A 17,637-nucleotide genomic window follows, 5' to 3' on the forward strand; every position below is an offset into this window, starting at 1 on the left:
ATAAGGTGTACATTTTTAACAGTGAAGGTAATTAACAATTGGACCATCTCACCAAGGTTGTAGTGGATTCTCCATCGCTGGAAATTTTTAAATCGAGATTGGATCCTTTGCTAAAACATATGCTCTAGTTCAAAGAGGAATTAATTTAGGGAAGTTCTATGGCCTATGTTATACAGGAGACTATATATCAGACTAGATAATAACCATAGTCCCAACTGGAGACTATATTATCAGGCTAGATAATAAGCATAGTCCCACCTGGCCTTAATATCTATGAATTTAATAGAAAATGTTAACTTTTCCACTGGTGTTTTGGGCAATCCCATAGAACATAATAGAAAATTATACTCCTGTTACAGATTTCTATAGGATAGTGCAAAAATACTGTTAAAAGACAGTAGTTCTCGGCTAACTTCGATTTCTTTTTAGACTAACAGCTATAGAACTCACTTCAATTTCTATAAATTCCAATTGGTTTAATATCTATGGAACATTCCTATAGAGTTTAATAAGGGTCAATTTCCCCATATGTTTAACAGAAATAATAATTATGTACAAAGTTCACCAAGATATCATTAGCTTAATTAATATTTGTATAACACTTTGTGAAATGTTAATCCCTAGATATGATTTTTCATTTTGTTTTTGGAAATAAACTGAATAAAAACAGCAAATCATGTAATAAAGATCCTGAGAATCATCTGGAATTGTTTCTCATGAAGACTGTTCTACACTTTTTTGCCAGGCAACAGGATTTTCTGTCCTTCAGGGCTTTCCTTCTGATATGGCTCATCAATCTGAGTTAAGTCTAGTGCAGAAGCTCTTGAGGCCTATGTAAAACATAGGCATGAAGCCAGTTTCTTAGGGAGCAATCACAAGGAGAAGCTGTTGTGTTTAATATTAAAACTCACATTATATGTAAGCAACATCCCAAACAAGGGGGCAGATACAGCTGGTTCCATCATTGTCTTAGCAGGAATACAGCCCTGTGCATTTGATTATGTGGTGAAACCTGTTGGAGACCAGCAAAAATTGGTCAGTGAGAGTGATATTTATGGATTTGGTTATACTTTAAAGTGGTCAGTAAAAGCAAGGATTCTAATAAATCTATCACAGAAAGGAAAATGTCAGTGCTGACTATACAGATGTTCTTGGATGGTTGAAGAGCATCAGTCTGTTTTTGTTTTGTTTTTTTAATCTTACAGGAAAAAATAGTTGTGTAGATGTGTTTCCTTAAATGGATTTTAAACTTCTGAGCCAATTCCACAAGGCAAATTCCCTATAACCTGTATCAGATGTTCTATGCTGGATGCCTTGATAAATTTTGCCAGTAATTCAAAGAGAATTATTTGAACACAAACTTTCCAATATATCTTGATAAATGGGAATGTTACAAACGTTTTTCTCCTAAATTCAAAATGCACCTCTTCTTGGCTTCATAAGAAAATCTGTTGTCATCTGCATCTATGTGTTCTTTTTAGTCATTTGGGAACTATTAACATAATCTCTTGCTTTCTCTGCTATTATTTTTGCAGTACTGACTGACTGAAAAAGGAAGAAACATGTAACTGTAAGCTCTCATTTGGAAAATCCAAATCTTTTGCAGAAGAGTCATGTAGAAGGTCCCTTCTCTGAACTTTCTGGTGGTCTGTTGAGTCAAGAAAGACCTAGGTCTGGCAATCCCCAAAGACGAACCAAGTAAGAAAAATAATTTATTTTGAAAGGATGTTTCCTCATCAAAGCTCATTGAGAGAGAATGTGTGGCAACTGGTGAGGAAAAGGATCTCTTTTCTGAGAATATTCATGGCAGACATTCAGACTTTTCCACTATATATCTAATATCCTGATTCATACAGGCAGGCCAGATATCCAAGATGATCAGGGCTCCCGACCTTTTTCACACTGAAGTAAACAGTAAAACTCTTATTGACTTTAACTGGACCAGAAGTGACCTCCCCATTTCACCTTTATGCTAATATGGTAGCATTAACAGGAAGAACATAAGAACGGCCATATTGGGTTAGACCAAAGGTCCATCTAGCCCAGTATGCTGTCTTTCGACAGTGGTCAATGCTGGGTGCCTCAGAGGGAATGAACAGAACAGGTAATCATCAATTGATCCATTTCCTGTTGCCTATTCCCTGCTTGTGGCAAACAGAAGCTAGGAACACTTCAGAGCATGGTTTTAAATCCTTGTCCATCCTGGCTAATAGCTATTGATTGGACCTATCCTCCATGAACTTATCTACTTCTTTTTTAAACCCTGTTATAGTCTTGGCCTTCACAACATCCTTTGGCAAAGAGTTCCACAGGTTGACTGTGCATTGTGTGAAGAAATACTTCCTTTTGTTTGTTTTAAACCTGCTGTCTATTAATTTCATTTTGTGACCCCTAGTTCTTGTGTTATGAGAAGGAGTAAATAACACTTCCTTATTTACTTTCTCCATACCTGTCATGATTTTATAGACCTCTATCATATCCCCCCTTAGTCATCTCTTTTCCAAGCTGAAAAGTCCCAGTCTTATTAATCTCTCCTCAAATGAGAGATGTTCCATACCCCTAATCATTTTCGTTGCCCTTTTCTGAACCTTTGCCAATTCCAATATATCTTTTTTTAGATAGAGTAACCAGATCTGCACACAGTATTCAGGTATTCAAGATGTGGACATACTATGGATCTATATAGAAGCAATATTATCTATCCCTTTTCTAATGATTCCCAACATTCTGTTAGCTTTTTTTACTGCCGCTGCACATTGAATGGATGTTTTCAGAGAACTAGCCATGATGACTCCAAGAGCTCTTTCTTGATGGAAAATAGCTAATTTAGACCCCATTATTTTATATGTATAATTGGGATGATGTTTTCCAATGTGCATTACTTTGCATTTATCAACATTGAATTTCCTCTGCCATTTTGTTGTCCAGTCACCCAGTTTTGTGAGATCCATTTGTACCTCTTTGCAGTCTGTTTTAGACTTAGGGTATGTCTACACTACGAAATTAGGTCGAATTTATAGAAGTCGGTTTTGTAGAAAGCGATTTTATGCAGTCGATTGTGTGTCCTCCCACACAAATGCTCTAAGTGCATGTAGTCAGGAGAGTGTGTCCACAGAACCGAGGCAACCGTCGACTTCCAGAGTGTTGCACTGTGGGTAGCTATCCCACAGTCTCCGCTGCCCATTTGAATTCTGGGTAGAAATCCCAGTGCCTGATGGGGCTAAAACATTGTCGCAGGTGGTTCTGGGTACATATCGTCAGGCCCCCGTTCCCTCCCTCCCGTCGTGAAAGCAAGGGCAGACAATCATTTTGTGCCTTTTTTCCTGAGTTACCTGTGCAGACGCCATACCACGGCAAGCATGGAGCCCGCTCAACTCACTGTCACTGTATGTCTCCTGGGTGCTGGCAGACGCGGTACTGCATTGCTACACAGCAGCAGCAACCCATTGCCTTGTGGCAGCAGATGGTACAATAGGCCTGAAAATCATCCTCATCATGTTTGAGGTGCTCCTGACCGCCTCGGTAAGGTCGGTCAGGAGTGCCTGGGCAGATATGGGTGCAGGGACTAAATTAGGAGTGACTCGACCAGGTCATTCTCTTTAGTCCTGCAGGCAGTCCTATTGTACCATCTCATGGTTAGCAGGCAGGAGATGAGGATGGCTAGCAGTCCTATTGCACCATCTGCTGCCAGCCAAAGATGTAAAAGATAGATGGAGTGGATCAAAACAAGAAATAGACCAGATTTGTTTTGTACTCATTTGCTCCCCGCTCCCCCTCCATGAAGTCCTGCCTGAAATGCCAGAGGGAGGGATAGCTTAGTGGGTTGAGCATTGGCCTGCTAAATCCAGGGGTTTGAGTTCAATCCTTGAGGGGGCCATTCTGTGTGACAGCTGTTTTTGTTTCACCTTGATGTAAAGCCACCCCCTTTGTTGATTTTAATTCCCTCTAAGCCAACCCTGTAAGCCATGTCGTCAGTCGCCCCTCCATCAGAGCAACGGCAGACAATCGTTCCGCGCCTTTTTTCTGTGCAGACGCCATACCATGGCAAGCATGGAGCCCGCTCAGATCCCTTTGGCAATCAGGAGCACATTAAACACCATGTGCATTATCCAGCAGTATATGCAGCACCAGAACCTGGCAAAGCGAAACCGGGCGAGTAGGCGATGTCAGCGCGGTGACAAGAGTGATGAGGACATGGACACAGACTTCTCTCAAAGCAGGGGCCCTGGCAATGCAGGCATCATGGTGCTAATGGGGCAGGTTCATGCTGTGGAACGCCGATTCTGGGCCCGGGAAACAAGCACAGACTGGTGGGACCGCATAGTGTTGCAGGTCTGAGACGATTCCCAGTGGCTGCGAAACTTTCGCATGCTTAAGGGCACTTTCATGGTGGGACACAACTGAGACTGTAAATTCAGGACAAATTGCTCAGGGCAGTTACAGCCCAAGGCTGGGGTTTTTCCACCCCTAAGGCAAACCAGCCACATGGAGAAAACTTTGGTTTTGCCCCACTGGTTAACCATAAGTCTCGCAAGCAATTCCCTTAGACACTCCAGTTTCCCAGTATCACCACCAGTGCCACTTGTTAGGGGGTTGAATGGTTATGAAAACCAATATCCCAGTAAAAGAAAAAAGGTTCTCTTGATCCCAAAGGACCAAAGCCCAGACCCAGGTCAATATACAAATCAGATCTTACCCACAAATCATGCTGTTGTCAATCCTTTAGAATCTAAAATCTAAAGGTTTATTCATAAAAGGGAAAAATATAGAGGCGAGCTAAAATTGGTTAAATGGAATCAATGACATACATTAATGGCAAAGTTCTTGGTTCAGGCTTGTAGCAGTGATGGAATAAACTGCAGGATCAAATCAAGTCTCTGGAGTACATCCACAGCTGGGGTGGGTCATCAGTCCTTTGTTTAGAGCACCAGTTTGTAGCAAAGTCCCTCCAGAGGTAAGAAGCAGGATTGAAGACCAGATGGAGGAGCTGCAGCAGCTTTTTATAGTCTCTTGTCATGTGGTCTCGGCTTTCTTTGTACAAAGACAAGCTGTCCATCACATGGCCTGGAAAAACCTTAGAGTTCTGTTCATAGGCATGCCCCTGCATACCTTGCTGAGTCACAAGGTGTGTCTACCGGCTCTCAGTGGGTCAGTTGTATAGCTGATGGTCCTTAATGGGCCACCAAGCAGGCTAGGCAGTGCTGATGCCAAACTGTCTGGGGTATCACCCAGAAGTATAGCACAAGTTTGAAATACAGTCAGTATGGAGCCAATACTTATAACTTTAAATACAAAAATGATACATGCACCCAGATAGCATAATCATAACCAGCAAACCATAAGCTTTCCATAAACACCTTACACGACAACCTTTGTACAATATTTGCTGCAAATATATACCAGTGGTTGCAACCATGATTTATACAGTCACGGGTTATATTAATAACGTCACACCTGACACCTTCCATTACAAAAAATTCTTGTGATCTTTTTGATAATCTTTAACACCTTCTGTTGTTGTTAGTAGGCCTTGAGTTAGAGAAGTGCCTTTTTCTTTATCCTATGAATTCTGCTAAGGTTTTGCTGACATACAAACACTGAAAAATCACAATTTCCCATTTCACTTGCATTGCTCAGGAAAATATTGGCAGCCTGCCAAAGTAGCAATTGAACACAAATGTTCTAAGGTTGGGCCCATGCTACCACCAAAGCATCAGGTTGATAGCTGCTGGAAGAGCAGCAGTGAAGGGGGAGTTTGGGGGAGGTCAGGCTTCCTTACACCACCTTCTTGGGCCCAGCACAGGGAATGTATTGGAGACAAGTTTTTATTTCAGAAGGTGGAGAAAGCCACTAGGGGAGAGGCTGGTCTAGATTTGATTTTGACAAATAGGGAGGACCTGGTTGAGAATTTGAAAGTGGAAGGCAGTTTGGGTGAAAGTGATCATGAAATGATAGACTTCATGATTCTGAGGAATGATAGGAGGGAAAACAGCACAATAAAGAAAATGGATTTTAGAAAGGCATAGTTTAGCAAACTCAGGGTGCTAGTCGGTAAGATCACTTGGGAAGCAAGTCTAAGGGGAAAAACAGTTCAAGAGAGTTTGCAGTTTTTCAAAGAGACTTTATTAAGGGCAAAAGAGCAAACTATGCCACTGTGTAGCTTGCATAGGAAGTATAGGAAGAGACTACTCTGGCTTATCCAGGACATCTTCAATTATCTAAAATTCAAAAAAGAATCCTGAAAAAAGTGGAAACTACGTCAAATTACAAAGGATAAATATAAACGAACAACACAAGTATGTAGGGGCAAAATTAGAAAGGCCAAGGCACACAACAAGATTAAACTAACTAGAGACATAAAGGGTAATAAGAAAACATTCTACAAATACGTTGGAAGCAAGAGGAAGACCAAGGACATGGTAGGCCCATTACTCAAGGGGTTGTGGGAGGGGAAGGAAATAATAACAGAAAATATGGAAATGGCAGAAGTGCTAAATTACATTTTTGTTTCAGTTTTCACCAAAATGTTTTAGTAGCAATTATCTAAACAAATTCTCGTGAAAAATTAGATAGGATCAGAGGCTAAAATAGGGAAAGAACAAGTTAAAAATTACTTCGACAAGTTAGAAGTTTTCAAGTCACCAGGGCCTGATGAAATACATTCTAGAATACTCAAGGAGCTGACGGAGGAGATATCAGAACCATTAGCAATTATCTTTGAAAAGTCATGGAAGACAGGTGACATTCCAGGGGTAATAAGATAAGATAATAAGGTGATAAATAACAGTCAACCTGGATTTGTCAAGAACAAATCATGTCATACCAACCTCATAGTTTTCTTTGACAAGGTAACAAGCCTTGTGGATAGGCAGGAAAGGGTAGATGTGGTATATCTTGGCTTTAGTAAGGCTTTTGATCCTGTCTTGCATAACCGTCTCATCAATAAACTAGAGAAATGCAACCTAGAAGGAGCTACTATAAGGTGGGTGCATAGCTGGTTGGAAAACTATTTCCAGAGAGTAGTTATCAGTGGTTCACAGTCAAGCTGGAAGGGCATAACAAGTGGAGTCCTGCAGGGATCAGTTCTGCGTCCGGTTCTGTTCAATATCTTCATCAATGATTTAGATGATGGCATAGAGAGTACACTTATAAAGTTTGTGGACAATACCAAGCTGAGAGGGGTGGAAAGTGCTTTGGAAGATAGGATTAAAATTCAAAATGATCTGGAAAAACTGGAGAAATGGTCTGAAGTAAATAGGATGAAATTCAATAAGGACAAATGCAAAGTACTCCACATACAAAGGAACAATCAGTTGCACACATACAAAATGGGAGATGACTGCCTAGGAAGGAGTACTGCAGAAAGGGATATGGGAGTCATAGTGGATCACAAGCTAAATATGAGTCAATAGTGTAACACTGTTGCAAAAAAAAGCAAACATCATTCTGGGCTCTATTAGCAGGAGTGTTGTAAGCAAGACACAAGAAGTAATGCTTCTGCTCTTCTCCGTGCTGATTAGACCTCAACTAGAGTATTGTGTCCAATTCTGGGTGCCCCATTTCAGGAAAGACATTGCCAAATTGGAGAAAGACCAGAGAAGAGCAACAAAAATGATTAAAGGTCTAGAAAACATGACCTATGAGGGAAGATAGAAAACATTGGCTTTGTTTAGTCTGCAGAAGAGAAGACTGAGGGGGGAACACGATAACAGCTTTGAAGTACCTAAAAGGTTGTTATAAGGAGGAAGGAGAAAAATTGTTCTCCTAAACCTCTGAGGCTAGGACAAGACGCAATGGGCTTAACTTGCAGCAAGGGGGGTTTAGGTTGGACATTAGGGAAAAACTTCCTAACTGTCAGGGTGGTTAAGTACTGGAATAACTTGCCTAGGTAGGTGGTGGAATCTCCATTATTGGAGATTTTTAAGAGCAGGTTAGACACACACCTGTCAGAGATAGTCTAGATAATACTTAGTCCTGCCTTGCGTGCAGGGTATTGGACTAGAAGAACTCTCGAGATCCCTTCCAGTCATACTATTCTATAATTCTATGATTACTACAGCATCAATAGCGGTTAAAAGACCCAGCAAAATTGTTGAGACAAGCCCCTGTCTGAACAGCTCTTGATCAGTGTACAAAAACTATGTTAATATAAAAATATTTTTTTGCATTCACTGGATCTGCTTATATTCACACTTTCTTAGTAAAAGCTTTTTGACACAATGCCCAAAGGCATTTGGACTCCTCACATTCACAACTATAAGTGTTTGTTTAAAACTGACTTTGAGACCTGACAAGATATTGCTGTAAAATGTGTCCCTCTTGTCAGCCTCATGTTGCTTGAGAAAATATTCATACTTAGATACTATGGTGACAGGTGCTTTGGAAACTTAAGCTACTACTAATAATAAAAAAGTGGGGGCAAAATTAGTTAGGGATTATTGTGTTCACTCAAGTGCCTTTGACCTATCCCTGGTGAGCTTGCGGGATCTTTCTTCTCTTGGTTCACCCCAAGAGAATACATTTTCAGGGTGATGCATGGTAGTGGAACAAATCCTGCCCTCTTGAGTGGGTGTGGAAGGCATGAAACCACTGTGATTTTGCTTTGCAAGGGAAATAGATGATAGAGGGGCCAGGCTGTGGGACTTTGTTTTCACTGCTTCATGGTGGCTTTCTTAGATCCAACACTGAGAAAGCCGAGAAAAAGATAAGGACAGATACTGTCCCTACCTGGATGAGTTTACAGTCTTAGGGAGAGACTATGCAAATTGCTGATAGCCCATAAAAAGAGAAGCCCCAGTGCCATAATACTTCCTGGGCTGTGCGCGCAGAGCCTCTGGTTGCTCACTGCTACACCTCTTGCAGAATGAAGCTTGCTTCCGATGGAATGCAGGGGAAGATGGATTCATGGAGACACTTTCCTACCTGCCCTGTTTAGGGCACTGTGGAAACCCCAGGAAACGGGGACCTTTAATGTTTAATCTGGCCACATCTCTTGCTATCATGTCTGGACTTATTTTATTATCTCTTCCCTACACAAACTAGAAGGACTGAAGGTAAAAAATCCATTACAATCTACATACCACACAGACTATGCTGACAGCTTGTGCCACACGCTCTCAAAGAAACTGCGGAATACCTGATCAACATCCTCTACAGCAAACAGGGAAAGATTAAGAATGAGCTCTCAAAAATGGATACTCTCATAAAAAACCAACCTTCCACACAAACTTCCTCGTGGCTGGATTTTGCTAAAACTAGACAAGCCATTTACAACGCACACTTTGCTTCTCTACAAAAGAAAAAGGACACTAAACTTTCTAAACTACTACATGCAACAAGGGGCCACAGCAATGGTTCCCTCAACCCACCTAGCAATATTGTTAACCTATCCAACTATACTCTCAGCCCAGCAGAAGCAGCTGTTCTATCTCGGGGCCTCTCCTTCTGCCCCTCCACCCCCACGAACATGATACAGTTCTGTGGTGACCTAGAATCCTATTTTCGACGTCTCCGACTCAAGGAATATTTCCAAAATACCTCTGAACAACATACTAATCCACAGAGGTCTCCCTACCAACACTACAGAAAGAGGGATTCTAGGTGGACTCCTCCTGAAGGTCGAAACAGCAGACTGGACTTCTACATAGAGTGCTTCCGCCGACGTGCACGGGCTGAAACTGTGGAAAAGCAGCATCACTTGCCCCATAACCTCAGCCATGCGGAACGCAATGCCATCCACAGCCTCAGAAACAACTCTGACATCATAATCAAAAAGGCTGACAAAGGAGGTGCTGTTGTCATCATGCATAGGTCGGAATATGAACAAGAGGCTGCCTACTCTACTTGCGCTATATTGATGACATCTTCATCATCTGGACCCATGGAAAAGAAGCCCTTGAGGAATTCCACCATGATTTCAACAATTTCCATCCCACCACCAACCTCAGCCTGGTCCAGTCCACACAAGAGATCCACTTCCTGGACACTACAGTGCTAATAAACAATGGTCACATAAACACCACCCTATACCGGAAACCTACTGACCGCTATTCCTACCTGCATGCCTCCAGCTTTCACCCTGACCACACCACACGATCCATCGTCTACAGCCAAGCTCTGCGATACAACCGCATTTGCTCCAACCCCTCAGACAGAGACAAACACCTACAAGATCTCTGTCAAGCTTTCTTACAACTACAATACCCACCTGCAGAAGTAAAGAAACAGATTGATAGAGCCAGAAGAGTTCCCAGAAGTTACCTACTACAGGACAGGCCTAACAAAGAAAATAACAGAACGCCACTAGCCGTCACCTTCAGCCCCCAACTAAAACCCCTCCAACGCATTATTAAGGATCTACAAACTATCCTAAAGGATGACCCAACACTCTCACAAATCTTGGGAGACAGGCCAGTCCTTGCCTACAGACAGCCCCGCAACCTGAAGCAAATACTCACCAACAACCACATACCACACAACAGAACCACTAACCCAGGAACTTATCCTTGCAACAAAGCCCGTTGCCAATTGTGCCCACATATCTATTCAGGGGACACCATCACAGGGCCTAATCACATCAGCCACACTATCAGAGGCTCGTTCACCTGCACATCCACCAATGTGATATATGCCATCATGTGCCAGCAATGCCCCTCTGCCATGTACATTGGTCAAACTGGACAGTCTCTACGTAAAAGAATAAATGGACACAAATCAGATGTCAAGAATTATAACATTCATAAACCAGTCAGAGAACACTTCAATCTCTCTGGTCACGCAATCACAGACATGAAGGTCGCTATCTTAAGACAAAAAAACTTCAAATCCAGATTCCAGCGAGAAACTGCTGAATTGGAATTCATTTGCAAATTGGATACTATTAATTTAGGCTTAAATAGAGACTGGGAGTGGCTAAGTCATTATGCAAGATAACCTATTTCCTCTTGTTTTTTCCTACCCCCCCCCCCCAGATGTTCTGGTTTAACTTGGATTTAAACTTGGAGAGTGGTCAGTTTGGATGAGCTATTACCAGCAGGAGAGTGAGTTTGTGTGTGTATGGGGGTGGGGGGGATGTGAGAAAACCTGGATTTGTGCTGGAAATGGCCCACCTTGATTATCATGTACATTGTAGGGAGAATGGTCACTTTGGATGAGCTATTACCAGCAGGATAGTGAGTTTGTGTGTGTGGTTTTTGGGAGGGGGGTGAGGGGGTGAGAGAACCTGGATTTGTGCAGGAAATGGCCCAACTTGATTATCATGCACATTGTGTAAAGAGTTGTCACTTTGGATGGGCTATCACCAGCAGGAGAGTGAATTTGTGTGGGGGGGTGGAGGGTGAGAAAACCTGGATTTGTGCTGGAAATGGCCCAACCTGATGATCACTTTAGATAAGCTATTACCAGCAGGACAGTGGGGTGGGAGGAGGTATTGTTTCATATTCTCTGTGTATATATAAAGTCTGCTGCAGTTTCCACGGTATGCATCCGATGAAGTGAGCTGTAGCTCACGAAAGCTCATGCTCAAATAAATTGGTTAGTCTCTAAGGTGCCACAAGTACTCCTTTTCTTTTAACAGCAAGTATGAATCCACACTGGCAATTTGTTCTGTCTTAATGTCTCATACAGAGTAAGATTTTCTTGATATTTCCTAGACAGAAATAGTCACTTTATTTAGCTGATAATTCCTGGACAGAAAAAGTCACTTTATTTAGGTGATAAATAACTGAGTGGGTATTGGGATGGCCTTTCCTTTCTTGGAGAGCTACCTCCAGGGGTTCTGGAAAAATGTGTATAGTGGGGGTGCTGAGAGACATTGAACTGAACTGTAAACCACTTATGATGGAAACCACTTCAAGCACCCCCTAGTTCCAGCACCTATGCCTACCTCTGAAGAATTTTCAGGTGTTTTGCTGTGAATTACTGGGCCACTCCGAAGAACCCCCTCTTGCATGCTCTCTTCTCTCCATCTAGAGCACCAGGGATTGGATAAAAGAAAAGAAGGGTTGAAAACACACTTAAGATCAAATTGGTCTGAGTATGCAAGACTAACAAGCATCCCTGATATCTAGAGACACCAAATTATTCCACTGGTTACACACCTGGCTCTTCCATTGACATCAGTGGGACTGGTGTGTGAATTACCGAAGGAAAAATTTGACCCACAGTCCTTATAACTCTTCCTTTAATATCTACTGTACCCGTCGATGATACTGATGATGCTATTAGTGACAGGTCAATCTTTTGTTGAGAATAACTGTTTTCAATAAGAGTCCCAGCCATTTAACACTTGTATTAAACCAAAAAATGTAGGTCAACAGCTGATTGTGCTCAACATTTTTACGTAATGTGCCCAGCAAGCCTTACCATGGCAGCAGACTTAATTATTAATAATGAATAATGTATTCAACACATTTAGCCTTTTGTGTCCACAAATTTTCCATAAAAAGTGCCATTTTCTTGAATCCGTTTCTTTTTTGTTCAAATTATCTGCCAAGAATTTCTGTTAATAATTCTTGTGGTACTTCCAATTTCTCATGCCAAACATGAGAGAGAGCACTAGATAGCGTTTCAAGGGAGGATTTTATCACCTCAGGGTTTGATCCAAGCCTGCTGAATATCAACGTGATTGTTGGTTGGGCAATTGGTTCAGTGGTTTTAATTAGAGAGAGCTTGTATTTTCACTTTCCCCATAAGAGTTTTTTGCACCAGTATTTGAGGAATTGGCACTTCTCTTGCTGCTTGCTCTTTATTCTTAGTAGTTTTCCACATGCCACATTTATGTAACAGTTTTTCATAATAACTAAAATCTGTAAAGATCATCCATGCAGTGAGTTCAAAACATGACGCAGACATTGTGGGGAGGGATAGCTCAGTGGTTTGAGCATTGGCCTGCTAAACCCAGGGTAGTGAGCTCAATCCTTGAGGGGCCATTTAGGGATCTGGGCCAAAAATTGGGGATTGGTCCTGCTTTGAGCAGAGGGTTGGATTAGATGACCTCCTGAGGTCCCTTCCAAGCCTAATATTCTATGATAGGTGCTGGAACTAGCAGTGCTGCTTCAGCCCTGGGCTTGAAGTTTCCACCATACATAGGGTTTACATATTGATTTCATGGCTCTGAGCACTCGCACTCTACAAATTGTTCTAGCACCCCTGAACACAGAAATGATGGATGTTTCATTCTGAGAGGGTTTGAATGATCAGACCTTTCCATAGTAAGTTCTCTCCATTCCACTCAAGAAGTAAATATTAAAACCATCTAAATAGGTAGTTTATAGTGTGTTGAAAATATTTATGGGATGAATAGCCATTGGGTGGTTGTACTCTGGATATTGCTGTGGGAAAATGGACCAAACAGTGAATAGACAAATGCCAAAATGTGGTTTTGTGGATGTGTGATAGAAAATAAAATCTCCTTTTAATATGACAGCCATTGTTTATCAGTGCTTACAGCCCAGATGAAATGATACAATGTTGGTACACTTGCTTGTGAAAAAATATTGCCCTTTGCTTTCCATTGGCATACAACTTACTGGATCTGTTGGACTAAGGCAGTTTCTTTGGATATTTGATGTGGGGTTTTGGTATTTGCAGTCAAGAATCTAATTAGGCGATGTAAACACTGATGAATAGATTCAAGATGTCAACAGATCTTTCCTTCATTGCCTTCCCCTCCATTTCCCCATCATTGTCTCATACAAGTTTCCCCTTATAGATAAGATATTGCAAACTAGTACCACAATTTTAAAGGGGAGGTGTTTTGTACTTCAGCAATAACCACAATGGATATCTGCTTTCCCCTCCCTCCCTTAGACAGTTTCATCCTGAAGTCTCCTATAAAGTTATGTCCTCTCCCCAATAGTTATACACTGAGGTACCAAAATCTCTACAATCACTTGAGATACAAGCAATATGTAACACTGTACATCTACTGTAAAGATCAATATACAAACAACTGGATGAGGTGATTTAAACAATTTTGATGAGTAAGAATATAGCTCACAGTATATTATTCTCATTGAAAAAAACTACTTTAGTAACTAGCTTTAAGTGTCAATAGACAAAAATTTCAGGGTTTACTCCAAATCTCTGTGCCTTGTAACTGCATCCCCTTGCAAAAGCAGGAGCTAATCCTGGCATCAGCTCTTAGCAGCTTGACTTCAGAGGTGCTGCACACCCGCAGCTCCCATAATTAGATTGAACAACAGGTGTGGGTGCTTAGCGCCTCTGCAAGTCATGACACAAACCAATATTATACCTGATCTTAACCAATCGACAAAAACATGTACCTCTCAGGAGGAGGCTCATTTAAATGATATCTAGGAAACATCTCAACACCCAAATGGTTCTATGGAAGTGTGAAGTGCTATCACGTTGTGATACCTAAGAAATTAGGTTCTTTAAGATAGCAACTGAGTCCATTATCAGCCTGGCTTCCTTGCATATATGCCATGTGCATGTAAATTATTGTATGAGACTTTGTAAGGTAGAAACTACTTCCATTAACCACTGAGGCCTGGTCCTGCTTAATTTTAAGCATATGAGTAATCCTACTGAAGTCAACAGAAATAACAACTGCTGAAAATTAATCATAGAATCATAGAATATCAGGGTTGGAAGAGACCTCAGGAGGTCATCTAGTCCAACCCCCTGTTCCCCAATTAAATCATCCCAGCCAGGGCTTTGTCAATCCTGACCTTAAAAACTTCTAAGGAAGGAGATTCCACCACCTCCCTAGGTAACGCATTCCTGTGTTTCACCACCCTCCTAGTGAAAAAGTTTTTCCTAATATCCAACCTAAATCTCCCTCACTGCAACTTGAGACCATTACTTCTTGTTCTGTCATCTGCTACCACTGAGAACAGTCTAGAGCCATCCTCTTTGGAACCCCCTTTCAGGTAGTTGAAAGCAGCTATCAAATCCCCCCTCATTCTTCTCTTCCGTAGACTAAACATCCCCAGTTCCCTCAGCCACTCCTCATAACTCATGTGTTCCAGTCCCCTAATCATTTTTGTTGCCCTCCGCTGGACTCTTTCCAATTTTTCCACATCTTTCTTGTAGTGTGGGGCCCAAAACCAGACACAGTACTCCAGATGAGGCCTCACCAATGTCAAATAGAGGGGAACGATCACGTCCCTCGATCTGCTGGCAATGCCCTTGCTTATACATCTCAAAATGCCATTGGCCTTCTTGGCAACAAGGGCACACTATTGACTCATATTCAGCTTCTCGTCCACTGTAACCCCTAGGTCCTTTTCTGTAGAACTGCTGCCTAGCCATTCGGTCCCTAGTGTGTAGCGGTGCATTGGATTCTTCCATCCTAAGTGCAGGACTCTGCACTTGTCCTTGTTGAGCCTCATCCGATTTCTTTTGGCCCAATCCTCCAATTTGTCTAGGTCCCTCTGTATCCTATCCCTACCCTCCAGCATATCTACCTCTCCTCCCAGTTTAGTGTCATCTGCAAACTTGCTGAGGGTGCAATCCACACCATCCTCCAGGTCATTTATGAAGATATTGAACAAAACCGGCCCCAGGACCAACCCTTGGTGCACTCCACTTGATACCGGCTGCCAACTAGACATGGAGCCATTGATCACTACCCGTTGAGCCCGACAATCTAGCCAGCTTTCTATCCACCTTATAGTCCATTCATCCAGCCCATACTTCTTTAACTTGCTGGCAAGAATACTGTGGGAGACAGTGTCAAAAGCTTTGCTAAAGTCAAGGAACAACACATCCACTGCTTTCCCTTCATCCACAGAACCAGTATATAAGCATATGTGTAAGGCTTAACTCCTTTTTCTTTATGTCCTTAACCTTCCATATAACAAATGTTGACCCAATTAATTCCTCAAATTTGATACGAAGAATGTCCTCTTGAGCTGAGACCTTAGCACAGTAAGCACAGCAGAACTATAAACCTCTGCAAGAGAAGGTCATAATGCACTGGCTGTCCCTTAAATGATTGTGGCACTGCCAACATCACTTTAACAGAACCAAACAAAAATGAAGAATATTTTAAAATTAGCTCTATGCAATTGCTTGCTCTATTTGGATCAGAGTAAATAAAACAGTCCAGATTCATCCCTGCTGTAAATCTACTGAAGACAAATACGCTCCACCAGGGATGAATTTGGACCAAGATGTTAGATATATTTTGAATCCCTAGAATGTCATAATCTGCGTCGTATCAGACATGCACGGGAATCCTGGAAGGAAAAACTAAGTGTTTGCAGGAAGTGGTATCGGTGACTCAGAAGATGACCATTCTCAGTCACTGAGTCAGTAGTGAAATAATATCCTGCTGACTGCTGGGGGTGCACCTCCCAGGTAAATCCTAGCACTGAGGTTCTCAGACTTAACTTAATCATAAAAGATCAGCTGTCACATTTCACAAGAAGAGGAGTATCTCCCTTGGTTCCTGGCCGTATTACAGCTGGATAATTACCTACTTCCTCTTGTTGCTTTAACTGGCTAAGGTACTTTCTTCTTTACTTCCTTCCCCTCAATTTGTGTAGTCTGGCTGGCACTGTTACAATAGCTGCTGTGTTTCTAGAGGTGGCTGGCTCCGCTTGATCCCAGAGATGTCTGGCTGCATTTTAATGGCTGATAAAGTGATTCCTATATGTTGATTCTGTTAGCTTCCGAGCTCATTTAGATAAGGACTATGCCACCTTTTGTGTTTGGAAAAGGTCCAGCCCATTGTGAGCCTTATCATAATAGTAACAGTCTATAAAGCATCTGAGGTTTCTGCTATGTCAATCAATACAAATTATCTTTGTTACATATCACACACAGTAAGGGTTACGAATAAAGTACCCCATGCACTTTCATTCTTCATCCAGCAGAGAAAACAGGCAAGACCTGTTCATGTCTTAACTTAGGCCAATCACTATATTTTAATTTTAAAGTATTGTTTTAACATTTCCAGCAAATTATCAGCCACGTATGTCTGGAAGAGGAGCTCTCAGCAAGTGCTCTCATCAGGAATGAGCAATGATTCTATGCTCGGCAAGTTATTTTTGAAATAAGATGACTCTAGGTTTCCATTATGGAATAATAAGCCTTGCAACTTTCTTTTAAAAAAGCAAAGTTTGTTATGTTTTTTTAAAAGACATGCAACACTTGTTCTGCTAAACTTGAACTTAATTTTTTCCTTAATGCCACAAAGACTTTTTAAAAAAAATGAAAAATTAATTCAGTGCAATTTTTAAAACTACTTTGAGGCTGAGAAACTGTACACCAAATCTCTCCCTTCAGCAGATTTTTATGGCTGTTTATAATGAAAAAGTTGATGGACCCATAGCTATTGCTGTGCTATTAGATGCTGCTATAATTTCAGATTAATATGCTTCATGTTATTGGCTAGCTCAGCTGCCTGCATTGCATTCATTATGGTGTTACAAATTGCTAGTTCCTTGGGGATTTTTTTAATGTCACTATCTGCGAGTAGGCGTTTTGGTTTCTACTCCTAATCAAAGCATTTCACAGGAAACACCCTCTTACTGATATTCATTATGGATCTGATCTTGCTGAGTGCCACTTGACTTGGTTCCATTGACTTCTAAGAGCTGAGGGCACTCAGCACCTTGCAGAATCAGGCCCTACTTGACCTGTGTGAAACTTGTGGTTTTGGCTCAC

The 17,637-nt window shown here is 41.6% G+C and overlaps 1 protein-coding gene across 3 annotated transcripts in view; it reads left to right on the forward strand.

Annotated features, from left to right (window-relative positions):
• Positions 1-17,637, forward strand: part of TNFRSF11B (TNF receptor superfamily member 11b) — a 116,183-nt gene that overhangs the window by 35,526 nt on the left and 63,020 nt on the right. For all 3 annotated transcript variants that reach the window (XM_048841538.2, XM_048841539.2, XM_075124962.1), the window contains exon 2: positions 1,536-1,698. The gene's annotated coding sequence lies outside the window, so the exon portion shown is untranslated. The remainder of the gene's footprint in view (positions 1-1,535; positions 1,699-17,637) is intronic.

The sequence above is a fragment of the Caretta caretta genome, chromosome 2, assembly GCF_965140235.1.
Source record: "Caretta caretta isolate rCarCar2 chromosome 2, rCarCar1.hap1, whole genome shotgun sequence".
Classification (NCBI taxonomy): Eukaryota; Metazoa; Chordata; order Testudines; family Cheloniidae; genus Caretta; species Caretta caretta.